The following is a 24,752-nucleotide window of genomic DNA, read 5'->3' as shown; positions in this document are numbered from 1 at the left end:
AAGATAATTTACTTCGAGCTTTATTGTTGGAAAAGGGAAAGAACGGTTAGCAACCAAAAATACCACAGGAAATATGAAAAATTCATTACTATAGAAAATTTTCGAGGGTGAAAGTTTGGCAGTGTTAGATTTACGCAGTAAAAAAAAAATCATCGGAATTTAACCATGCAATTTAGTTTGCGCTGTATGTAAATAAGGAATTTATGAGATTTGTGCAGAAAATGTTTCTTGTAGTGAGTGAGCTTAACAATATTTGTTTTGTTAAAATTACCTTTTGAGTAAAAATTAGTGTAAATGCGTATATTGAAAATATACGCTTCTATTATTTTTCAATATACGCAGTTTACACCGCATTTATAGCATAATTACAAGAAAATTTTTCGGCAATCAAACAATTGATGTAAGCAGTAAATCTTTATCAAACAGCTAGGCTCGTAGTCTTTTTCAAGAAGACTTAGAGAGATCTTTCTCATTTTACAGTAAGAAAAAAATTTCATTTATAATCTGAGAGTTCTCTGAAAGGTATTTTAAAGATGAATATTTAATTCACTTCTGATTTAGTGATAATAGAGATAAATGTACCCTAGGGTCAGAAAAATTTCAGCCAAACTTTTAGAGCCTCTTTGTTCCAAATATCCTATTTTCATAATTTTGAAGTTGATTGAAGCTCAACACAAAATAATCACTGTGTTTATTTTTTGTTGAATTTGTTGTTCATTCATTTTTTAGCGATCATTTTAGTTCGTAGTAATATTTGCAATTCAATATTTTACAATTATGTTTTCGTTCTTGTTATAAACTATGCAGCAGCATCAAACTAAATCTCACAAATTTTATTGTCTATGTGTAGTTGTGTGCCCGCGCAATTTTTTTTTTTTTTTTTTTTTGCTTGTTACTTATTACTTAGTACCCAAGGGGTTCGCCAACTTCTTTCGGGGTTTGGAAGGGGTTCGCAAGGGGGAAAAGGTTGGGAACCGCTGATCTATAAGATCGCATATGTGTAGCATAACGTTACGAAGGGCACACACATCGAACATTTGTGAGTGAAAAAAAAAAAACTTCCACAGTTTATCTTTATTTTTTGTATCACTTATAGTGCTATGCATAATACTTTATGAAACATAAATTTTTAAAACCAGGATATTCTTTTATGCTAACCCTGTATTTCATTATTGAAATCTGTAAAATATACATACAAAGTTAAAACCGATAAAGAGAAAAATAAATGGAAGAGTATATATGAACAGGAAGGACACCATCGAATTCAACATTGATACGATTAATTATTAATGTTCAAAGGAACATTATCACTTTGTACTTATCCAAAAGTGCAAAAATAATGTATTACAAATGGAATGAAACAACGGGACTGAAACTGGCTACATGGAATTCATAAGAACTCGATGGTGGTATTCAAGAGAATCCTGAGTAAAATAATAAACGTTACAAAATGGAGAAAAGTATTTTGAGATCTGAAGGGCAAATCATAACTCTTCATGGAAAAGAAAAATCATAACAAAACAACAAACCACGCTATTCTCGGAGTTTTCAATGAACGTTGAAGGCAATTTTAAATAATTATGATTAGAAAAAAATACACATATCGTTTGTTGACTGACATGTTCTGTACTTATTTTCATAGACGCTCTGGCAGTGTTCTTGGCCAGTAGAAAAAGGAACTTTGTTTTTCTGCTCTGCAAAAAGAAAAAAGAAATTTTGAGTCATCAGAATATGAACAAAATAACATACAAAAGTAATTTAAGATTGCATGAAGAGAAATTCTCTATGTTAACTAAATTAATTCCATATTTCTCTCAGACTATTAAAAATTTTAATTCTATTAAAAAAGCGGAAAGAAAAAACATCTCCCCACATGGGGCGCCCATATGCAAAGTTGCAAGGGGGGGGGGGGGGGCTCAAATATTTTCCCCGTGGTTTAGCTATTTATTTTCCCCGTAGAAACTGATTTCAGGACAGATTATAGTCATTACAATTTGACATTTTTAATTACTTATTCATTAATGGCTGGAGAAGAAATGTTTTTAGATTTTTGCAAAGAAAAAAGTACTAAAAGCGAGGAAGTTCTAATTTCAAAAGGGGGGGGAGCTTGAGCCCCCCCCCCTTATATGGGCGCCCTTGTCTCCCCACCATTTAGATTTCAACTCAGTGTACCCTTTTAGCTAGATTGCACCGAATCGGAAAATTAAGTATGCACCGAACATTCGGTTGATATTCGGTATACTGCCAATTCGGTAGACGAACCGAATATTTGATTCGGCCGAATATTTCAGTATTCTGTAATCGAATACTAAACAATATTTGACAATTGTTTGAAAAAAGCATTTTTTTTTACACAATGATTGAAAGTTATAGTATAGTACCATAGTACGAAGTAAATTCAAATTGTTGCTTAGTAATATTGTTGCATTAAAAATGAATTTGGTGTGAGAGAAAACCCTCCTGCGTTAAATTAAAATTTCATAACTTTTCATCTTTTCTTAAACCTTCTGACACGTACACTAAGCTTACTATTACTAACTGATTTAAATAAAAGATGTTAACCAGAAAAGAAAAAAAAATAAGGCTTTCAAAATAATATGTTCATAAATATCTAAAGTGTTTTTTTTTTTTTTTGCAAAATATATAGTTAAAAACAAAAATAAGTAAAACAATTCAAAAATATTTTTAAAATTCGTTTGAAAAGAAAAGGAAAATTTTATAACTCTAAATTTTTAAATTTTGGGCACTTCGGACTTATTTTGAGTTTTAACTCCCCCACCCCCTTTCTCCTACACGAATTCTGAATGGGGGTGTTTCCTAACGTCAAATCCCAACAGTTACTTAATTTTTTTCTTTTGAAGTCCGAATTCTGAAATACGGCGTGGTGAATGTTTACGCTTGCTGTCAACCGCGTTGCCAGTACATGAGAATTAAGCAGCGAACTAAGTATTGCTCTCTGAGGTAATGGTATTTCATCACCAGTGACGTCAGGCGCGGAAGTGTAAAAAAAGAAAATTGAATCTACTCACCAATTAAAATAAGTTTTAAAAAATATTAAACTTTGTCAAATTATTTTAAAAATGCTAGCGGTCAACTTAAACAGGTGGTCAACTTACAGAGGTTGATTTATATGATAAGGTCTAATTCTGTGCTTGAAAACAGCGGTCAACTTAGACAGGTGGTCAACTTACAAGGGTAGTCACCTTTACAGGTTCTACTCTACCTTCAAACTTTTGGAAACGACCCAGTTGGTCTCACGAAATTTGGTAAAAGATCCAACGCAAATTATGGATTTTTCAAATTCCCATACATTTATTCACATACTTAGATTGTTATTGTACACTTTTTAAAACATTTGTAGAGCAATACATGTAAATAAAATGTACCACTTCTTGTATTATAAAGTTTTGATTCAGCTTAACGTGGCATTCAACTTAATATTATTTTCAGTTCATATTATACACTAAAACTCACAAAATATCAAAAAAGAAAAGTGCATTTAGGGCCATTCTACGATAAACACAGAAGCACCGCACGTCAATGCACTGAATATCCACTTGCTGTGTGATACAAATTCGTGCGTGTTGATGTATCGTTTAAATTCATCGTAACAAAAAATCACTACGGTTTCTACGACTTAGTCACCTGTAAAGTAAACTTAATGGTACAACAACTATTCACTATGTTTTTGTTTCCAACAAAACAGAAATATTTCCCATTCCCAACTTTTGTATTGATTCGACCCCATACTAGAATATCGATCTCCCCCCCCCCCCTCCTCTCTCTTTTAAAACAGAAACTAGAAATTTATTCGGGCCCGTCATTTAGGGGATTAGAATGGGGCAATTGACTCCCCTGGCTCTGAAAAATTAGTGTTTTTTTATATAAGTGGGCGTGTTTTTTGTTGTTTTCCGATAAAATTAGTACACACTTTGACCCCTTCTCGAAAAATTCGAAATAACGATCCAGTACTTATTCATTTTGCTAATTGTTATCATGCTTGTTCAAAAGTATTGCCCAACTGATGAATTTTTTTTTTTTACTTCTTACTCTTAATCGTTAATGATATGAGTTAAATTCATGTTACGTTGATGCCTCTTCTAATCAGCATTTTTCTTCGAATGAAGAGAATTTCATGAGAATAGTGTTATTGTGAGAAACTAACTTACAAAATTGTAGCGGAGTTTTTATTATTGTTAAAGTAGCAAATTAAAATGCAATAATTCGATGAAAAATATTTTTAAATCAGTACTAATAAAAATTAGGAATGAAATAGAGTTTCAAATGGAGGGGAAGACCAGACCACGATGAATTAAGCAGTACAAAGAAAAGAGAGAAAAAGAAACGAAAAAGAAAAAACATGCGATAGAAATATTTTAGGTTATTGCTATACTGAAACGGGTGATTCAAGTGTTTTCACAAAATGAAGATACACAAGCCAAAACAATAACTTTCGAAGGATACTCCAGAAAAAGTTTGTTTACCTCTTCGGTAACCTTATTGTTTGCCAGTATGTTTAGTTAAAGTTACATACAAACTACATATTTGGCGATATCACAAATTATTCCTTCTTTTAAGGAACTTTTAAAAGTAAAACAAGTCGTCAAACAATATTAAAAATCTTCATTAAAATGTAAAATACCCAAGCTAAATCAATAAAGTAAACCATTAGAAACCATTAAAATGTAAAATACTCGGGTTAAATCAGCAAAGTAAGCCATTAAAAACTATTAAAATGTAAAATAATCCGCCAAATAAACAAAACGAGCGATTAAAACAACACAACCCGTAAAATACATACATTAAGTCATTAAAAAACATTCAAAATTTCAACAAACGAAAATTGAAGCATGAGCAGCAAACATGACGGCGATGCAAACGACATTTTTCTGTTTTCGCCAAGGTAGAAAGTTAAAAAGTCGCCAAGCGCCAATGTGTGAACCCTATTTACACTCTTACCCTATTTTTATACTGCATCAAATTTCTATTTTATTCTTTAGTAGTTCTATCGATAACCCACTTCAAAAGTAACATTACTTCTACACAAGCAAAATTTTTAAAACGTAAAGATCGAGATTAAGAAATATTTTTTGTCGCCAATGGCGAGTAGAAGCAAATTTATAAATCGTCACTTTTTCTTTTTAGTCCCTATTTTGTTTGTGAATAATAATAATAATAATAATAATAAATTAATTTAAAAAAATATAAAAAACTAGACAACGAATTCGCTTTTAAATTACTACTAAAACATAAAAATCATCAGCTTAAAAAGATTAATTATATAACCTAAATAATAGCATAAGCAAAATTGAGGGGAAAACAAATGTGGGGTTGACGAGAGTGGTGTATGATTCTAAAATGTTTAGTTTCCACTCTTCTTCTTTACTCGCCACGTGCCGACAGCAAATCTTGATCATTTTTTATGAAGCATACTTCAACAAACGTTGCGCAAAAATAACGCTACTTTCATAGCGTATTTCCTAACAGATTCAAATATGAGAAAAAAAAAATCACTTTCGAACTGAAATTAATTAGCCTTATCTACTAAGAAATTACACTGAAAAATAACTCCGAAAGAAATTGCCGTGAGACATTGATTAGTGTAATAATGAACTAGTTGCCGGGGTAAACTATGCCCCTCGGGGATTTAAGAGAACGCAGCAATATTAATTTAAAAAAAAAAAACCTACGAAACAGATAGCAAACTGTTCGTCCAGGCAACACCACTCAGCAGCCATTAATCAAGGCCAACCACGCGTCATTACGGATCGATTAATTTTCCTCTTCCGCCGACTATCGATTCATCACAATTAAAGGATCAGACGAGCTATCGATAACGCTATCGTCACACCCCATAACAGAGACGACAGAAACAATCGTGAGAAGGGAATTTATCGGAAGGGGCAACCGGGGGGTTGACGACCTTCGTTCGGGAAGATACCGATTTTTGTTTATTGAGGACGGGAAAGAGCAGGGGGGTAGGCTGGGGTCGGTTTAAGGATCGTTATTTTCCGTAAGAATCGCGGCATCGAAGATTATTTCGAACACATTTACCCTTTCTATATTTTTCCCTTCAAAGTTTTTTTCTTTCCCCCTCACTTTCATTTTATGAAAATACATTTATAGTGCGTCCCTGATAAGTTGATCTATGACTTTCACTTGATACTTGAGTACATTATATAGATCACCAGGCCAACTTTGGCTCAGGTTTTTTTTTCATACTATCACATACAATGTACTTTAGAATTTCAAAATGTCAAATTTTGCCTCGTTATAAGAAAATGTAAATTTCAGAAGTATTTGATGCAAAACTTTTCAAAATAATTTTCATATAAATATATCATGTATTGCTTTAAGTAACTTTAGCATTCGTAAAAATTAAAATTTTAAAGTTTTTTAAAGTCTCGACTTACGCGAGGGATGGGTTCGAAGACGCCTCGCGTAAGTCGAAATTTCGCGTCGTAGAAATGGTACGTATACGAACTTTTTATCAACATTTCTAATTATTGTCGATATTTTTAAACACCCCTCAAACTGTTTTAGACCAGTTCTACCGTTTCTCACATAAATTTTTACTGCATTTTTTTATCTGCATTATTCATCATAAAATACTGTTACGATTCACAAAATTAATAATCAATGGGAGAGAAAGACATAAAATAAAACCGTACGGTACATAAAGAATGCAGTAATAATAAAGCGCTGCACAACAACACTATTTCATCACATTTCATATTTAAAACTTCGAAAAATAAATGAAAAAAAATGTGGAGTGGTTATTTATACACACTCAGTAATTCACTACGCACAATATGTGTATACGATCATATGTCACAGTATGAAAATTTTTAAAGCTTGAGGGTATACGCTATACGTCTTAAAAAATTTGACAGTATATGATGTATATGGAGTGTACCCTATGGGGACACCACTGTATACACTAACAATGCAATGTTTATACTAGTATGCGGTAAGGGAATTTGCGCAGTCAGGGATGCTAAAAGGATGAAAGTACATTCACGACACTAATATTTAGTAGTAAATAACGAAGCTGACAATCAGTACCACGATTCCTTTCCAAATATTTCAGTGTGGCGAACAAGGAACTCGCGTTAGCTCAACAACCCGTTACTCGTGAAAAACTCGTGTTGCAGCCCTTTCCTTTAATTCGAATCGCGTTGTAGCGAGAGTCGACTGAATATCAAAAGAAATATCACTGATTCTCAAAACAGAAATTGGAAAAAAAAAAAAAAATCCATCTACGAACAAACTCTATCAACAAAGAGATTAAAGAATAATCCTAATGAAGAAAGTGGGAAATCAAAATAAAGAACATTCACTGCAAAAAAAAAAAGAAAGTCAAAATAACCTCTAACCACTTAGCCGTCTCGTTAGGTCCGTCTAAAAAATCCACGAATGTTTGTGTACGTCTGCTACTTTGCAATCCGCGGATCAAAAGCGGCGGCGGCGATTTACGTCTGTGCGCCTTGAAATGACTCATTTAAAAGGCCCTCATGAATATGCATGAGCAGCGCTCTCCGCTGACCCCAATTTAGGTTTTATTTGTTTTTTTTTTTTTTCTTCTCCTCTCATATAAGTATATGCGTACGTATAAGGCACATTTTGTTTTTGCATTTTATTATTTTTTTCCTCTTCTCTCTGAGGGATTTTTTAATGCCTTTCGTGATAAATTTAAAACATTTTTTGTTTTGTGTTATTCATTTTAAGCCATTTTTATGGAAGTTCTAGACATTAAGTAGACGTTCTTTTCAGTCAATTGCTACTTAAAATATATATCTCGGTTTTTTTCCCCGTTTTTTTAAATATCTTTTTTAAAAAATACCTTGCTCTTCATTAAAGAGATATATGATTATTTAGATTTTTATTATTATGCGCTTTGAAGGTCAATGTTAAGTTAGCTTTTAAGAATTTGACATTGAAATCGACTGAAATTGTGGAATATTGTGTGTTTGGGTCGGTCGAGAATTTTGCTGGAAAAACAGCTATAATACAGAATTTTGTTTTCAATCAGTTACGCGTCGAAATTTAATAATTTAAACGAAGCTTTTGCAAGCACAATGCATATTTTGCGTTAATATTTAACTAGGTAAAATCAAGTAATTTTAATATTTTAAAAATTCTAAGTTTGAATAAATTCTACAAAGTGTGAATTTTGCACAAATCAAAGGTGCAAATATCAAAGACTCCTCAAGAGAAACCCAGAAACATATTTATTTTGAAAATTTATTATTCCTTGTTTATTGTACAATATTTGTGCCGGGGGGTTTATTTATCAATAGCCACCTTCGGCGGTCAGTTGCTTCACGATTCTATGACTTCATATTTGAATGTTTCCTGCATTTTATTTTCACCACATGCATCATGCACAAAACAAAGTTTTAAGAAACTAAAAATTTTAAATTGCTGTAACCGTTTTCAATTATCATAAACATTTATAAATTAAACTCAACTCATTTCTTTGTCGTTAAATACAAAGCGCTGAAATCCTAATGCTTTGAAAATTTAATTATCTTTTAGAAAAAGAAATAAAGGACAAAACAAACAGCTGGCAAATAAACAATTATTCTCGATTATAAAATGAATTCAAAAACAAAAAAAAAAAAAGTCAATACAATGTTTCAGTTTTAAAATGTAAATATATAATTTACGTTAAAGAAATAAAATTAATTTATTATTTGGAAGATCTGATGACATATTTCAGCGAAAAATTACTAAGTAACATAAAAAGGGGTAACTTTTAAGTGAGCATCCATACATTTTACTCTTGAAGTTTGAGCTGTTTCTAGTTCATTTGGAATAAAGATATGTTTTTGGAATTACACCACGAAAAATCAACCATTTGTCTGAAATCAGCATAGGAATGAATATCTTTCAAGCAGCATTTATCATTCAAAAATTTTAATAAAAATATAAATAAGTACAATTCTAGAGATGCATCTAATTTTTGGCTGGTATTCGCTAAACTACTTATTCGGAAAACTAACCGAATATTCGGTTCGGCTGAATACTTTAATTTTTGACCATCGAATGGTAAACAAATCTAAATACTAAAACACATATTTTTTTAGACAATGAATGATAGTAGTTGTATAGTACCATAGTATAACTAATATTATCACATTAAAAGTAATTTTAATGCAGGACAATGCACTCAGATGTTAAATTTAAGTTTGGTGGCATTTCAAATTTTCTTAAATCTTATGCCTTGCTATTACAAACTTATTTAAATATGAAAAAGGAATCCGAAAAAAAAAAAACTTATAATATTAAGCGTTCATAAATAGGTAAAATCGGGAGTGCCCCTCCCTTTAGTGCAAACGCGCACCCCCTAAATATCGCGAAGACCCCCCCCCCCCCGCAAAAAAGTGAAAAATATCCCTCAAAACACCCTTCCCCCATAACAATTTAAATGACCCCTCCTCGGTGGGCACCCCTGGTAAAACCAATTAAATGCTAATTCCTTAAAAACTATACCAGCTAAAAATAAATTATCATTTCACAAATTATTAAATTGGTGATTATTATTATACAAAAAAAAAAAAAAACACATTGATTTTAATTTTACAAGTGTTTTAACTTTTGAAGTTTTACAACATTCTCAAATGTTAAATATTGCTTAAAAACTATGAAATTACAATAACCATTGTAATTAAAGTATAACAACGGCAAATCATGGTGCAGGATTATTAGACGATTTAAATTCTTAATTTTATAACATGTTAACATGATTAATCAGTTGTCAAATCATGCATAAAGTTTCAGGAAAGAAAATAATTTAATTATCAATTTGTGTAGAATTTTCGTTAGAATACAAAATAGATGAATATTTTCTATTTTAAATTGGCATAAAATGAAATAATTATTGCAATTTAAATACTTCAATAAGATATTTGGGATTGGACCGAATATTCAGTTATAATTTTAACCAACTATTCGGCAAAATATGACATTCGCTGCATGGTGCATCGCTAGTAATTACTAATAAGAATAAATACTTATTAATTATTTTCTCTGCTGTTCCTAAAAAAATTATTTTCGCAGTTCTGATTTAAAAGAACCTATTTCAGCGTCATAAAACTTTTATTCAGAATACGACCCCCCCCCCCCCTTTCTTTCTTTCTTTCGTTTTTTCCTTTCCAGCTATCATTCATTTGCCCTAAATCTAACGTATCAAATTTTGAGCTTTTTAAACTGAAAAAAAAAAAACTTATATTTAAAATGTAAATAAAATTTCAGCACTTCAGTTTGCACATTAAAATACGCTAATATTGTTATAAGGCATATTTTGTAACAAATATTTCAAAGGCACTTAGGTTACTACACTTTATAATTTATCTGTATGCCCAAATTCATTAAAATTAAGTCAAAAAAGAAGAAAAAATAGTAATAGTAAACAAATAGGAAAAGAAAAGAGTTAGTAATTAATTCTATTTAAACGTAAAATATTTTTCAAAGCATTTTTATTTTTACGTGGTGCAGGTTTTATGTGAGGCAAAATGAAATAATTTTATATGTACTGTCTGACCACGGATTGCATGGAAAGACAAACATCCGTTTTACAGCCGGAAATGGACGAATCTATTATTTTTTACCGATGTCAGCTTTTGCAGAAGAAGAGTCTCATTCAAATGAGCGGAATACGCGCATCAAATTTTTACTTTTCCCCTTATTCACATAGATTCGTCTTATCTAAACGTATGAAAATTCCATGCAATCCGTGGTTGGACAATACTACATTTTCCAAAATGAACAAATAGGAAATTTATTTTGAAAATTACAGTACACAAAGGAAGAACAATGTCTGTCACTATTTATAATAGAACTTATATTAAAAGGTTATTTTTCAATTTGTTTTTTCTTTTTTCCTCATTCACTCAATTGACTACTTTTGGACGAACTTATTTTTGTTTTATTCCAGAATGTCGGTGCAATGATACTTGACTTTTCGTAAAAAAATAAGATTACAATATTAAAAACAGCTTTTGATTATTAGTAAAATTTAAACTACGGCATATAAATGCAAGAAAAATTGAAAGTTACACGATTATAAGAAATTAAAATCAAAATATTAAGCAATTTACTCGTTAGGAAAAACAATGTTCGGGATAAAACAACTTTCGATTATGAAAGTATACTTAAGCATATTTATTTTGCGCCTTTAAATTAAACTAAAACTTACAGCAATGCGTTTTGTTTAAAAATTGATTCAGAGATCCAAATGAGTTTCCATGCACATCAATTTGAATTTTTTTTTTAAACATAGATAATTACTAAACGTAACACTTATTTAACTGTTAAAAATTCCAAAATGCGTTTTCTAATGCATGGATTGTCTGTTTTTTTTTTCGGAGAGCGAGGAGCGTAAAAAATAGGTTGCGTTTTTCTTTTGTTTAGACTACTTACTTATTAATATAATTAATTAATACTATTAATGAAAAATAATTTGGCAATATTCATGAAAAGAATCGTAATTACTACTAATATTATTATCATAATTTTAGTTCTATTAAAAATATTTACCTAGATTTGGAAAATTAAAAAACATTAAACAAATATTATATATAATAAATTATTTATTATATATAATATATATAATTATTATTTATTATATATAATAAATAATATATACATAGTATTATTAATATAATTAATTAATACTATTAATAAAATATAATTTGGCAATATTCACGTTAAGAATCGTAATTACTACTATTATTATCATAATTTTAGTTCTATTAAAAATATTTACCTAGATTTGTAAAACTAAAAAACATCCGGTAAATGTGAGATATAAAGTTATGCAATTTATCCCAAAACTGTTTCTTGCACAATAATTTCGCACTACCTTCATTGCAACACAATGTTTCGAAACATTCTTGTAAGTACATTCTTTGAAGTATTTTTCATTGTAATAGTTCAAATGAGAGAGGTTTTCATGATGAATGATAGAGTTAGCCACTGTCTTTTCTATGAAAAATTATTTTTGCAGATAAAGTTATTTTTTCTTACGATTTTCAGTTTTTGTTACTTTCCTGACAATTCATCTAAAAATGAAACGTTTAGCACCAAAACCAGCCCACTTCAGGAACTTTCAAAAGATGTTTTTTTTTTCTCCCCTAATTTAATGCTTCTTTTCTTACTATTCACCAAGAATTTATTCTAGGAAAGTGCTCATTTTTTTCTAAAAAGTATCAAGTAAAAGTTCTAAAAAGCATATTTTTTGTTTTCACATTGCAGGTACAGAATACATTGCATTAAGAATATAAATGGGTTATTTCACGGTATTTTGGACAAATATGTAGAGTCCGCAACATGATCTTTTTTGCCATAACTTTTAAATTTACTGTTTGATTAGCACATAATTTATTTTTAGTTTATCCTACCAACACACAAACTCAAATTAAAATAACTTGCAAATCAAGCAGTAAATTAAATAGTTATGGCAAAAAAAGTGCCCTCTTACAGACTTTACATTTGTTTGAAATACCGTGAAGTGGCCCAAATGCAAAACAAAGTTTGCGCTAGTTGTAAAATATAAGTGCATATCAAAATCAACTTATTATTTTTCAAACTAAAATTTTAATTATTACTATTCTTTCGTTTTGTTTTGTTTTAAATCATCACGTAAAACATTATCATGCAGAAACGATTAAAAAATTCAAATTTCTTTCTTTATAAATATTACACTTCATACTTCACAGCATTCTTCTTAATTAGAAATTTGTTGCTTTAGTTTTGAGAATTTATTTTCATAACGCTACCAACTGTCGTGAAGTTTTTACGTGATAGTTATTGGAAAATTAATTTTTTTTTTACTTAGACTTTTTTTTTTAAATTTATATATCAGAGAAAAAATATAATCAATTATTAATTACTCCGATCAATATTATATTTATGCATCAATAATATTGCAGTTAATAAAAAATAATTGAATTAAAGCTTAAGCATACTTTTTTACAGTTTTGAACGGTAAAAACCACATGTCTTATCCAAAACCCAACCATGATACTTTCTCTATAAAAATTCTTCGTATTTCTTTTGAAAATTACAGCTCATAAAGAAGAAACACTGTGTTTAAAATAAAACTAGCATTGAGATATTATTTTTCATTTTTGGCATTAAATTTGTACCTTAAAATAAAAAAAAATAAATAAAAATATTTTTCTGGTTTCATATTTTCTAGTTCATTTTTAAAAATGCTTTTGAAATATGCGAGTACAAATCAATAGATGAGGAAAATAAATGAGTGAATAAAATGGTGTGAACGAATAAGAGAACAAGTGAATGAATGAATAAATAAGTGAATTAATAAATGGAATGAATGTTGATGGGTTAAGCGATATAGATACGTAAATGAATAAGTAAATGTATGAAAAAGTAAACAAAATGAATTCTTTCATTTTGCCCCACTGCACTTAACAACTTGTATTAAACATTTAAAACCAAAACATCCTTATATATTATTTCTGTAGCCTGTTTTTGGTTTCTACGCCAAATTTTCCTCAATTCTTGATCGATTGCTTTGACTTACGCCTTATTTTAAAGCTTATGGTGCTGGCTACTGACGAAAAATAGACCCACGGTCTAAAAATTGCTTTTTTCAGCCGAAAAACCTGTTTTAAAGAACCAGAATGAGGTTTTCGGCTAAACTTATAACTTTAATTTGCGCTATGACCGACAGAGCTGAATAGCTTGATCAGCTATTCAGCTCTGTCGGTCTAGCAGAGCGTTCTCTTCGTAACCAGGAGAATGCGCGTTCGGGCCCACGTCCGGACAATCTGCAACAAAAAATTAGAGAAATATCGCGCATTACATGAACACTTAATTAAGTGAATAACAACTATGAAGGAATAGAATAAATGAGAAGGAAACACTCCTTGCTGATATGAAAACTTGAAGTGACTTTGTGCTAAATTACTGCGGAATTGTACGTTTTTTTTAAATTCTTTTTAAGCTTTGGCTCTGGCACGAAAATTAAAGCATAATGTAAGCGAAAATATAAGTAACAGGTTTAAGATTTCAGACTACAATAGAATTGTTTTTTGTTCAGAAAAAAATAATAAATCGTAAATTGAAATATATATTCTTCTAATGAGTTTTTGACTCTTTGTACAAATAAAAAAATTACTACCTCAATTTGAAGGGTAAAGTATATATTTTTTCTTCTTTTTGCAAAAAAACAAAAAGCTTATCACATTTTTACTACATTTGAAAAACTACGCTTAAAAAAGAGCATAGTTCAATTTAGTTTGTATTTTAACCGTGCTGTTAAATGATGAACACGTGCTGCCATCTAAGTCATAACGGTTCAAGCACCCAAATTGTAAAAATTTTCTAGAATGAAAAATTTTTTCTTCAATATCTTACCTTATATATTATTCCCTTCTCATTTTAAAACTTATCAGGCTGGCTAATGAAGAAAAATAGACTTACGGTCGAAAAATTAAGTTTTCGAAAACGCCCCTTGCTGTTTCAAAACCTTGATGCTGCCTGTAGTTCTTATGCATTTTTAAAAGTAAAGTTCTAATGCAGTTTTCCTTTTTTTACGTCGCTTTCGGCAAAAAAAAAAAAAAAAGCTTTTCTGTGTGTTCATATTTTAATAAAGTTTAAAAGCACTGGACTTAGTTGTTCGGTTAAATTGATAAGTTTTTTTCGGTAGAGCGTTCGGCTATAAACTATCTGAACTTCGGGCAAGTTTGGGCTGTCCGAAAGAAAATCAAATTTATATTAGTATTACGCATTACATGTACTCATAACATACAAACGTAATAAAATAAATGCAGTGGGAATGCTACTTGGTGTTTCGACTCCTTTATGCAGGCTACAGTTTTCATTCGGATAAGTTGACTGTTAATCGAAGAGTGTTCTTCCTTTTTTTAAGCTTTGACTACATCCAGATCACTCAGCATAATGTAAGCATAAAAAGAATTAGATTTACCTAAAGAAAATCCTTTTTGTGCAGAAAAACATTTTCATTGTATGCTGAAATGTAGATGTTTCTAATAGCAGTGTTCGACCTTTTGTACAAATGAAAAAATACTTCGCCAAATTAAAACTACGAATTTCACCCAGTAAACCTTTAATTTTTTATTCGCACGAATACGATATAAAGCATTAAAATTATTATCAACTTCATTAGCAAGAAATCATTTTCTACTCCTCTGCTTTCTGCTGAAAAAAAAATACATTTTGTCTACGTTCGAAAAATTACTTAAAAAACGGACTCAGTTCAATTGGTTTTGGTTTTGAATTTTAAGTGTTCGATTAAAAGAGAAACATCTGCGGGCATTTAAGCCGTAACTCATAAAGCAACCTTCTATGTGAAATAGTTCAATATTCAAAGATAAAAACACTTATTTTCAATCTAATTTATTACTTCTGTAGAATGTTCGTTTCAATCGCTACGTGAGATCTTCGTCATTCTTGAATCAAATTCCATGCTTTTCGAATAATTTTAAATCGTATCATGCTGGTTAATGACAAAACATAGAAGCATGATCGTAATTTTTTTCTTTTTTTTTGGGCAAAAAGCTTTTTTGCTGTTTTTTACTACGCATTCCTTCAATGAATAGCTTTCGAAAAGGAAGGCGCAATTGCTAGGTTTGTTGGGGTGTCGGGCTGTTAATCAGAATGGCGCCAATTCGAATCCGTGCCAATAAATATCTCTTTAATGTTTCTTTTTTTCCCGTCAGATGCTCACATGGGCAGGACTGTATTTGCCACAACCTGTTTTTTTACATGCACAATTATTGCTTTTTCACGAGTCACTACTCAGGAACACTTTTAATGATATTTATGTTTGAATTAAAAATATGTACGACCAAAAGGTGAGCGATGATCAAATTATCACAACGTTGTATTTAACGAGGTTTTGTTACTGATGTCTTTAAATTACATGCCTTCTCTTCTGCGTTTACTTTTTTTTTTCGGTTCTTCTTCATATTGTTCATCCTTTGAAATTCTTAAAGAGCGAAATACGTCATGAAACGATTCGAAGCACAGTGCGGAGTTCCGCACGGGTCGACTAGTGCCTCATATTAACAAAATAAGTATTTGCACTTTATATAAGTAGATTTCAATTAATAATTGAAATGTTGATTTAAAATTTTTTATCATTCAGTGACAACAAAAGTTATTTTTGATAAAACACAAAACATTACTATATGTGTATCAAGTTAGGAAAATGATTTGCATTATTGTTTACCATGATTTTTTGAGCTATTTATTTTTGACTGAAATCAACTAATGTTTAAGAACATTTATAGTTAAAATATTGCTGAATAGGTGGCGCTGCAAACTGTGAACATAGTTTACAATTAAATTATGCCCAGCTTATTCACTTTACCCCACATTCCCCTAATCCTTTGTAAAGCAATTGGCGGGATTTTTGCAAAGATTTAACGGCTTTCAAAACAGATTTGAAAAATCTGCGTATCAGAAATTCAAGAAATTGCTAACTAACAGTCAGCCGATGAATAATAATTAAATTATAAATTACTGATACACATTTTGTTCTTTTTAAGTTTCTGCTACGTTGTTTTACTCGTAGTTTTAAGAAGTAGGATACAGGAAATGGAAAGTTTGTCCTTTTACGTGTGGGTGGCGAAAGGTCTCGTAAATGAGGGCAACAGCCATCTTTCGGGACAACGTTGTCCTAGTTTCGCACAGTGATTATAATGAAATAAAAAGTGCAAAAATATAAACCTCATTTTAAAACTCTAAAATACCTCGATTTGAGTTGAAATCCTAATCTTTTTCTCTGTAAATTTTGTAAAAAAGATTACAGATTCGGTGCTTTTTTACCGATTAAATTTCAAAAAAGTCTTCCACGCAAATCTTACGCTTGGACCAATAATACAGTCGAATGAGGTATCGTCTCATTTATCCAAATTATCAAAAAACAAAGCGTCCTGGTAAGATCTTCATTTTGAAGCAATTAAAGTAAAATTTTAGCTAAAAAAATGGCTTGTTCTCAATAACGTCGTAAGCGAGCTCATTAAACGTGAGAGTTGCTATTGGTATTCCATTAACTGGACTTTATTTCAGCCTCCCCCCCCCTCCCACCCCCAAATAACCTTCTGGAAGATGGCAGGATTGCTCATAGCAGTTCTCACATCAATATAAAATACCATATCATGTCAGTATTAGCCATACCAAGGATTCCGGGGGACCCAAGGATCGCACAACTCACTCTCGCTGTGTCACTGATTTAAGTTATTTCCTCAACGTATGGTATTTTCTTAAGCCATTTCATTTTTATCACAGCATGTAAACACATTAATAATACATCCCCCCCCCCCCAAAGAATGCAACTCAAATATATAACAGTTCAATTCACGTTGATTTAAGTCAGGGTTGCCAACTGGTTCGCATTTTGCAGAGTTGCTCCGCAAAAATAGCGAAACTCCGCCGCTCCGCAAAGAAGTTATTTTGCTCTACATTTCACGTTTAGTTTTTGTTCTGACCAGGATTACCAAAGATTTTAATAAAATTAAATTTATTTTTTTAATATTTTGCTAGTTTAATAGGTATGTAAATATGAAAATTAAATCCCTATAATCAAAGCTTGACATAGTTTAAAGTTATAGGGTTAAAGTGATTAAGGTGTTATTACATCCAGACATCCTCCGGACAGAGAGACTTTCAGCTTTATTATTATTTAATAAAACGAATCAACAGCACGAATATTTTCCAGTATTTAAAGGATCGTCTGCGGGACAGTATTGCTTACATCTGAACTCCAGGAATCATATTAGCGTTTTATTATTTCAAGTCAATAGATTGATCTCTTTCCAAACATAACTGTATGCTTTTAGTAAACCTCCAAACATGAGCATTAGGGTTTTAGCTTCAACAAAGGATATTGGACGCTAATTTTGTGATAATTACATTATTGAAACCATTTTGTACATAAAGTCTGTTGTAAATCTTGTATAAAAGCAGGGGTGCTCCGATGGGAAGTCACTGTGACCTTCCAAAAATTTCCTCATTCGATTAATTTAGTCAGACGATTCGACAAAATTATCCTCTTTTGGCAAAATTTAGAGTTTTATTTGGGAAAATTATCGTCATTCGGAGAAGTTTGGAATTCCATTCGACAAATTGAGAATTTCTGCCTTGACAAAAATTTAAGTACGGGGCGCACCTAGATATTGATCCCTAATTTAGTGATAATGATTATTGAAATCATTTTGTGCATAAAGTATGTTGTAAGTGTTGTATAAAAGTGTTATGAACTAATTACAACGCTCCTCATTTCTATTTTCGAATTCTTTTGTCATCAACCTTTTTTCGTTACCCAAACGTGTCGCAAAACACCTCCCCGTCACTTTTCAGCGAAAAAAGTCCACATCCATCACGCACGCATCGTTGCCTTTAATAAACATGACGGATTCAAAACCGTAACAAGTATTTCATTTCAAACAGAACAAATCTCGAAACAAAGATAAATATTCAGCGACGTTAACTCCGAGGAAGCAACTATAATTTCTGCCATAACTCATGCAGCTCAGACAGCCAAGCTACAAGGATGATGACATATTTACACAGAGTTAAGGGACTTAGGGCGCTCAATGGCGTCTGAATGATACCATCTGAGAAATCGGCGATTTCGAGTCCATTGTCGGTATCTTCTCCGATCGTTATCTGTCCGTGCATGCGCCCGGAATCGTAATAAATGGTGGTGGACACTGGAAATTAGTCCAATTGTGTGTTCCGAAAGATTCGTCGATACTGCTTTGCTATCGGTGTACTCGTGCGGAAATGGGGTTCGAGTCAACACTGCTTTGCGGGAAGAACTTAGACTGAAAAGGTAGGGGTCTTTCTCAAGTCAAACTGCTAAGCATAACCAGAAATGTTCGATCAGATTGATAGAATGTATAAAAAAAATTTAATTCAATAGTGATTTCTATTTAAAAAAAAACTTAATTTTGCGACGGTCATAAGACCTTTCCGGAATGCCGCTTTCCACTGGTATTCTGCTGATGAGGCCTCACCTGCTCACATTCTGGTTTGTTTTGGGATTTACAAAGGATGAGGTCCTTTGCGACCCACAATGGTTTTTGGAGACATTCGGATTTATGGAGACTGTCTAGCCCTGCTAGACAAAAACGCATTAGAAACAGTTCAAAGAAATTCTAAGCAGCCTTAAATAACTGGCAAAAATTACTTTCATTAAGTCTTCATTTTAATGCTCGCATCCAAAGAATCGAACTACATTCTTTATTTCTCGCAACTCTAGAGCTTGGACACGCCACCTGGAGGTTATTTAAGAAATAAGTAAAAACGGGAAAACATTTCAATTTTGCGCAGACAAGCAGATGTCTCATTGGACAGTTCATATCCTGTGCAGGGGCGTAGCTAAGGGGGGGGTTTTGGGGACAAAACCCCCCCCGAAACGTTAGTCTCAAAAAAAAAAGAGAAAAAGAAGAGAGATGAGAAAGAAAAAAAAAGAAGAAAAGGAAAAAATTCCAAGCGATAATATATATATATATGTATGTATGTATATATATATATATATATATATATATATATATATATATATATATATATATATATATATATATATATATATATATATATATATATATATATATATATAAAAGAAGTAACCCCCCCCGAAAGTCGGGTCTAGCTACGCCACTGATCCTGTGGACCAGTCTTAGTTTCTTTTAGCCATCATTTTAGCCAGAGACGACAGGGCCTCTCTCAAAATTTATTTGAAATGCGAATGGCTTTTTATCAAGTAAAACAAATAGAAGCACGAATATTTTCCAGTAATTGTCAAATCGTCTGCGAGACAGTACTGCTTGCAACTCAACTCCTAGAATCAGAGCAGCGTTCTGTAATTTTAACTCAATAGCCTGATTTCTTACCTAATAGAATGGTATGTTTTTCGTAGAACTCTAAACATAAAGTATGAAGGAAAAAGTTGTAACAAATCATAAGAATAATTTGTTTCAATGACAATTTATATTAAAATTTATAATTTTTATAAAATTTTTACACAACGTATACTGTACTCTATGCTTACGCTGTTTACACATAAAAACATAAAGGGAAAACTTATATGCAATTAACTTTAAGTAAAATCCACTCTGGTAAAATCCTCTTTGCCACACCTGTTCTCTTTTCTGGCCATGGACCATTCCCACAATATCTTCACAGATTTAACCTTTCTGATTCTTCTAATTGCTCTTGCGGGGAATTAGGTTCTCCAGAACATTACATTTTCTTCTGTCCACTAACATCGCATTTGCATATCAGACGTAATCATAGTCTTTCACTCAATAAAAACATATTAATCGCCTTTTCACAACATCATACCCACATCAGACTTAACTCGATTTTCAGTCTCTTGGCTATTGAAGGCTTTACGTTTCAAGGCGTTGACAAATACACATTTTTTCCATTAATATCGCTTAAATTTAGTTTTTTTTTTCTGCACTTTAACACGTTATCTTTTGTAAAGCAACAACTCTCTAGTGTCGTGTATGTTATATTGTATCATTGCAAAACTTTTATGCATTGGTTTTGTCTATTTTATTACATATATTGATGTTAAATTAATAAAATTTTTGTGAAGAGCAAATCAAAATTATAATAGATAATAATGTATTTTTTTGTGTATTTAAATCAAGTTCCTCAGAGACCCACTTGCTCAGATTTATTTAAGCATTTAAAACCGATAAACCGAGCAATTGGTAGGTGCGGGTGGTCTCTTAGGGTGTCAGGTGCCACACCTGTTCTTAAACATCCCATAGGTAGAAGTACAGTGGTTTTAATATCTACAGTATCATGTTGGTGATAGCTGGTACATGCTTTTTAATATGTTAAACATGCGAGCGTAAATCAATAAATTCTAGTCTATATTTAAGTCTAAGGTGCTAGTAATAATTTCTAAGTCCTATTCTATTATGTTTTTTGTAATATTTAATCCTCTTGTGTCAAAATATGATTCGCAGCAATCTTATTTCGTCACCAAAGTATACCAACTCTAAAATCTTCTCTAATTTAACTTCATAGTTACATTCAAGTACATCCTTGTTCTGCTTTTCAGATGTATTTTTCAGGAAAAAGTAAAAAAATTTATTATCTTCTTTATGAAATGTAAAAACGAGAACTTCTTCAAAGTTAGATCAAGGTAACTAACAAAAGATATAAGCGATATTTAGAAGACCAGCATTTTACTCTGATCTCACAAACATTACTTTTGTGTGCTATGACGGAAAAAGCGAACAAATATGCATTGTGATTTGCTAAATCTTTTACAGAATTGGATTAGGATGTGCTGAACCTTTTACAGAATTGGATAAAATATGATTATAAAGAACGAAATTCAAGCAAGATTCAAACTCCCCTTTGAAATTATGCTTTTCTTTTTTTTGGACATAAAATCAATAGTTTAATGTTTAGTCTTGAGAATAAATTTCAAATAAATCTCTCTCACATCCTTTTGATACATTACCGAAGTATTTTTCGGAAGCGAAAGAAATCTATAGTATATAATTGTAGCTACTAACCAGCGTGCTTACGTTACGTATTTCTAAATCCATGTTTCATTTTAGTCAGGAAGTGGAACAAGAAAGACCAACCATCATTTAGAAAAAAAAAATGAGAGGGAACATAATATAATGTTACCCTTTAAGCGTTGTAGTTCTGACCTTTTGAGCTATTTGGAAAATGTTTAGCCTAATTTGTTGTATGTTTAAAAATACGAAATGAGAATAACGGAAGAAAAATGCAACAACCACACGGTCCTCTTTCGAAAACGGTTAAAAACCGGTTACAGGTTAAAAACCAAATGCACATCACCTATCCTTAAATCGACGAGACAAATCACAAGTTTTACTGACGTTTAATAACATGGAATTCTTCATTTAATAAACAAAGAAAAGCTTTTGTTTCAAAGATATACAAATTTATATGAGGGTTTTTGCTTCGTTCTTTAAATTTTGACTTGTGAAAAAAGAGGACAGTTATCAACAAATGTTCGCCGCAAAAGCACATCATCGGATTCGACTCATTACAGGTGCAGATATGTTTTAAGGGTCAAACTCCCCCTGCTCCCATAAAGTTTTGCTTTTCGTCATCTTGACAACACTATCGTTGGGGCAAACCTAACCTGGAAGTCTCGTAATACTGTGATTGAAATCTCAGCAGCTTTCACAATGCAGTCAGGTTAGGTTTGCCCCAGCTCTAGTATAGTATTTTATATGCATACTGAAGGTAAATTCTGGCTGCGGACAGGAGCGCCCCGAACTTTAAGGCACATTTTAGGGGGCCACAATGACCTCCCGTGATCTCTAATCGCGGCCTCCCCTGGTTGCAGTTGTGAGACTCGTATGCTTTTGATTGACTCCTCGTCTCCAACCATGAAAGTACAGCGAAGAGCGAAGTTCAAGAAATCAGTAAAAGTTATATGAAGAATGAATAACGTTTTATTTTAAAGAAATGTTGCTATAATCTCGAGTTTAAAAAAGAAAAAAACTACAAAAAAAAAGTTTCACATTTCTCGTAACGAATTCTCGAGAGCAAGTTTATTCTCTCCTTGAGTCGGTGAAACCTCATTTAAATAAAAATACTTCAAGCAGCGAATAGAACAGTGAGAAGGGATTGCTTACGAGCTAAAAATAACATGCAAATTAACTGAGCACTGTGTGATATCTAAACAGCTCTGGAATAACATCCGAAGTTTTCAAGAGAAAAAAAAGTCGGAAGTTTAATCCTTTGTTTTGCATGATATTATCTGATTAAAGTCGAGAAACAGGGAGCCCCAAGCCAAGTGCAGACGACCGGTTTACTCTCTTGTGTCACGTGCGAATCCATTTCCCTTTCGGAAAAAAAAAATAAAGGAAGTAAAAAAGAGATCTCTCATTTTCTCTCATAGAGGATCTTTCCTATTAAAGATTCGTCGAAGCGTGTAAAACGTCCTGTGCAGCCCACGCATTACACGCATGCTGATAAAATTATCCGTTGGTAAGATTTCATCTCCAGTACCTCCGAAATCGCCATTGTCTCCCGATTATCAGAGGTGTCCGATTCTCGCATTCAGACGTGAGACTTTTCGGGGAAAACAACTCAACCCAAAAGTGACTGATTTTTTAAAACCCTTGTGCAAAATGTTTGATAGTTTTTATTTTTGTGAAAATCAAGGGAATGCTAAAAAAATCATATTTCAATGAAAGAAAGGTTTAAGGCTCAAAAAAAAAAAAAAAAAAAGAAAAGAAAAGAAAAGTAGGCAACATTGAAATTCAACTGAAAAAACAACTTTTTAAGCTGTCTGATTCTTTACCTGATAGTTTTTGATTGACTGATGTGATAAGTCATAAAAGTTATCAGTTATTATAGTTTTGATATACAGTCGACTCCCGCTACAACGCGATTCGACCTACGCAAAAGGGCTATAACGCGAATTTTGCACGAGTAACGAATTTTAGAGCTAACGCGAATTCCTCGTCAACAACTTGAATTTTTTGGAAGGAAGCATCGACTTCGTTATTGGCAACTGAATATTGTTTTCGTGAATGCTATTAAAAAAAAGAAAAAAAAACGTTAAAATTTCAGAACTTGGTTTCAATATTGAAGCTTGCAGAAACCAAAATAAATAAGTATTATGAAAAAAGAAGTTGCTTTTGTACTGTGGATTAAAGAGTTCAGAAAGAGAGGCTGTTGCCATAAATGGAAACGTTATAAAAGAAAAGGCGAAGCAATCGTATTTGAAAATGTATTAAAAAAGAATAACGATCTGCTCAAGGAGCATAAATCATCATCATATTTATTTTTCGACTCATGCATATTTCTGTAACTACTGTACAGTACTATCACGGTTCAGCATTTTATTATTACTATATACTGTGCTGTGTTGATTTTTTTTTATGTCTTACCCTCCCATGGATCATTCATTTTGTGCATCTTAAAGTATTTTACGGTGAATAAAACTGCTTTTTTTAATTTTTTTTTTTAAACAGTAAAAGTTCAGTTCTTTATGTAAGAAACTGTAATGTATACTTGAGGAATGATTTAAAGCAGTTTAAGGGGTGTTCAACAGTATCTAAAAGAATTTGGTATGTTTCTAAAAAAAATTGCATACGTACATTTTTCTACAACGCGAAATTTCGACTTACGCGAGGAGTCTTTGCGCGCATCCCTCGTGTAAGTCGGGACTCGACTGTACAATACAATTGATTATAGTTTTAAATTGACTGGGGGGGGGGGGGGCTCATGGCGCAATCTGTGCCATTGAAATTGTTTGGAAGGCTGTCTTTTGGAATGTTTCTTTCTTTTTTTTTAGAGGGGAGGAGATATGCTATTTCTCTTGGTATTCTTCGTGGTATTAGGGGTGCACCATTGCTCTTGGAATCGGTGTCTTATTGATTCTATCATCTAGTTCGTTCATTGTTTGATTGTATTTACTTGATTCTTTAGGCATCGAAGAATAAATTACTATCTTCAAACGTTCAGAAATGCTGCGGTTGTTCTATCAAAGACTTGGCTTTCACTTCAACGAGCGCCTAAGTATTTGATATAATTAATAATGGATTTGCACATAAATAAGGTAATTTGAGAAATAAAACAATTTTCGGCTCCTTATAGCGAATCAGCACATGCACACTACCTCGATAATCTGCAGTTAATGATTTCTACGCTTAAGTGATATCACAATGAATTAATGCAACTCAATACACCCATCACCAACATCGATGAACTACTTCCGTTCGTATAGGAGAAAT

General features: G+C 31.9%; 1 protein-coding gene across 1 annotated transcript in view; it reads right to left on the bottom strand.

The window, feature by feature from the left end:
• Positions 1 to 1,018: 1,018 nt before the first annotated feature.
• Positions 1,019 to 24,752, bottom strand: part of LOC129225074 (silk gland factor 3-like) — a 61,556-nt gene continuing 37,822 nt past the window's right edge. Inside the window, exon 2 of the mRNA XM_054859623.1 lies at positions 1,019 to 1,694. The gene's annotated coding sequence lies outside the window, so the exon portion shown is untranslated. The remainder of the gene's footprint in view (positions 1,695 to 24,752) is intronic.

This window comes from Uloborus diversus, chromosome 6 (assembly GCF_026930045.1).
Source record: "Uloborus diversus isolate 005 chromosome 6, Udiv.v.3.1, whole genome shotgun sequence".
Lineage (NCBI taxonomy): Eukaryota > Metazoa > Arthropoda > Arachnida > Araneae > Uloboridae > Uloborus > Uloborus diversus.
Note: the sequence above shows the minus strand (reverse complement) of the source record. Positions and strands in the feature narration are given on the sequence as shown.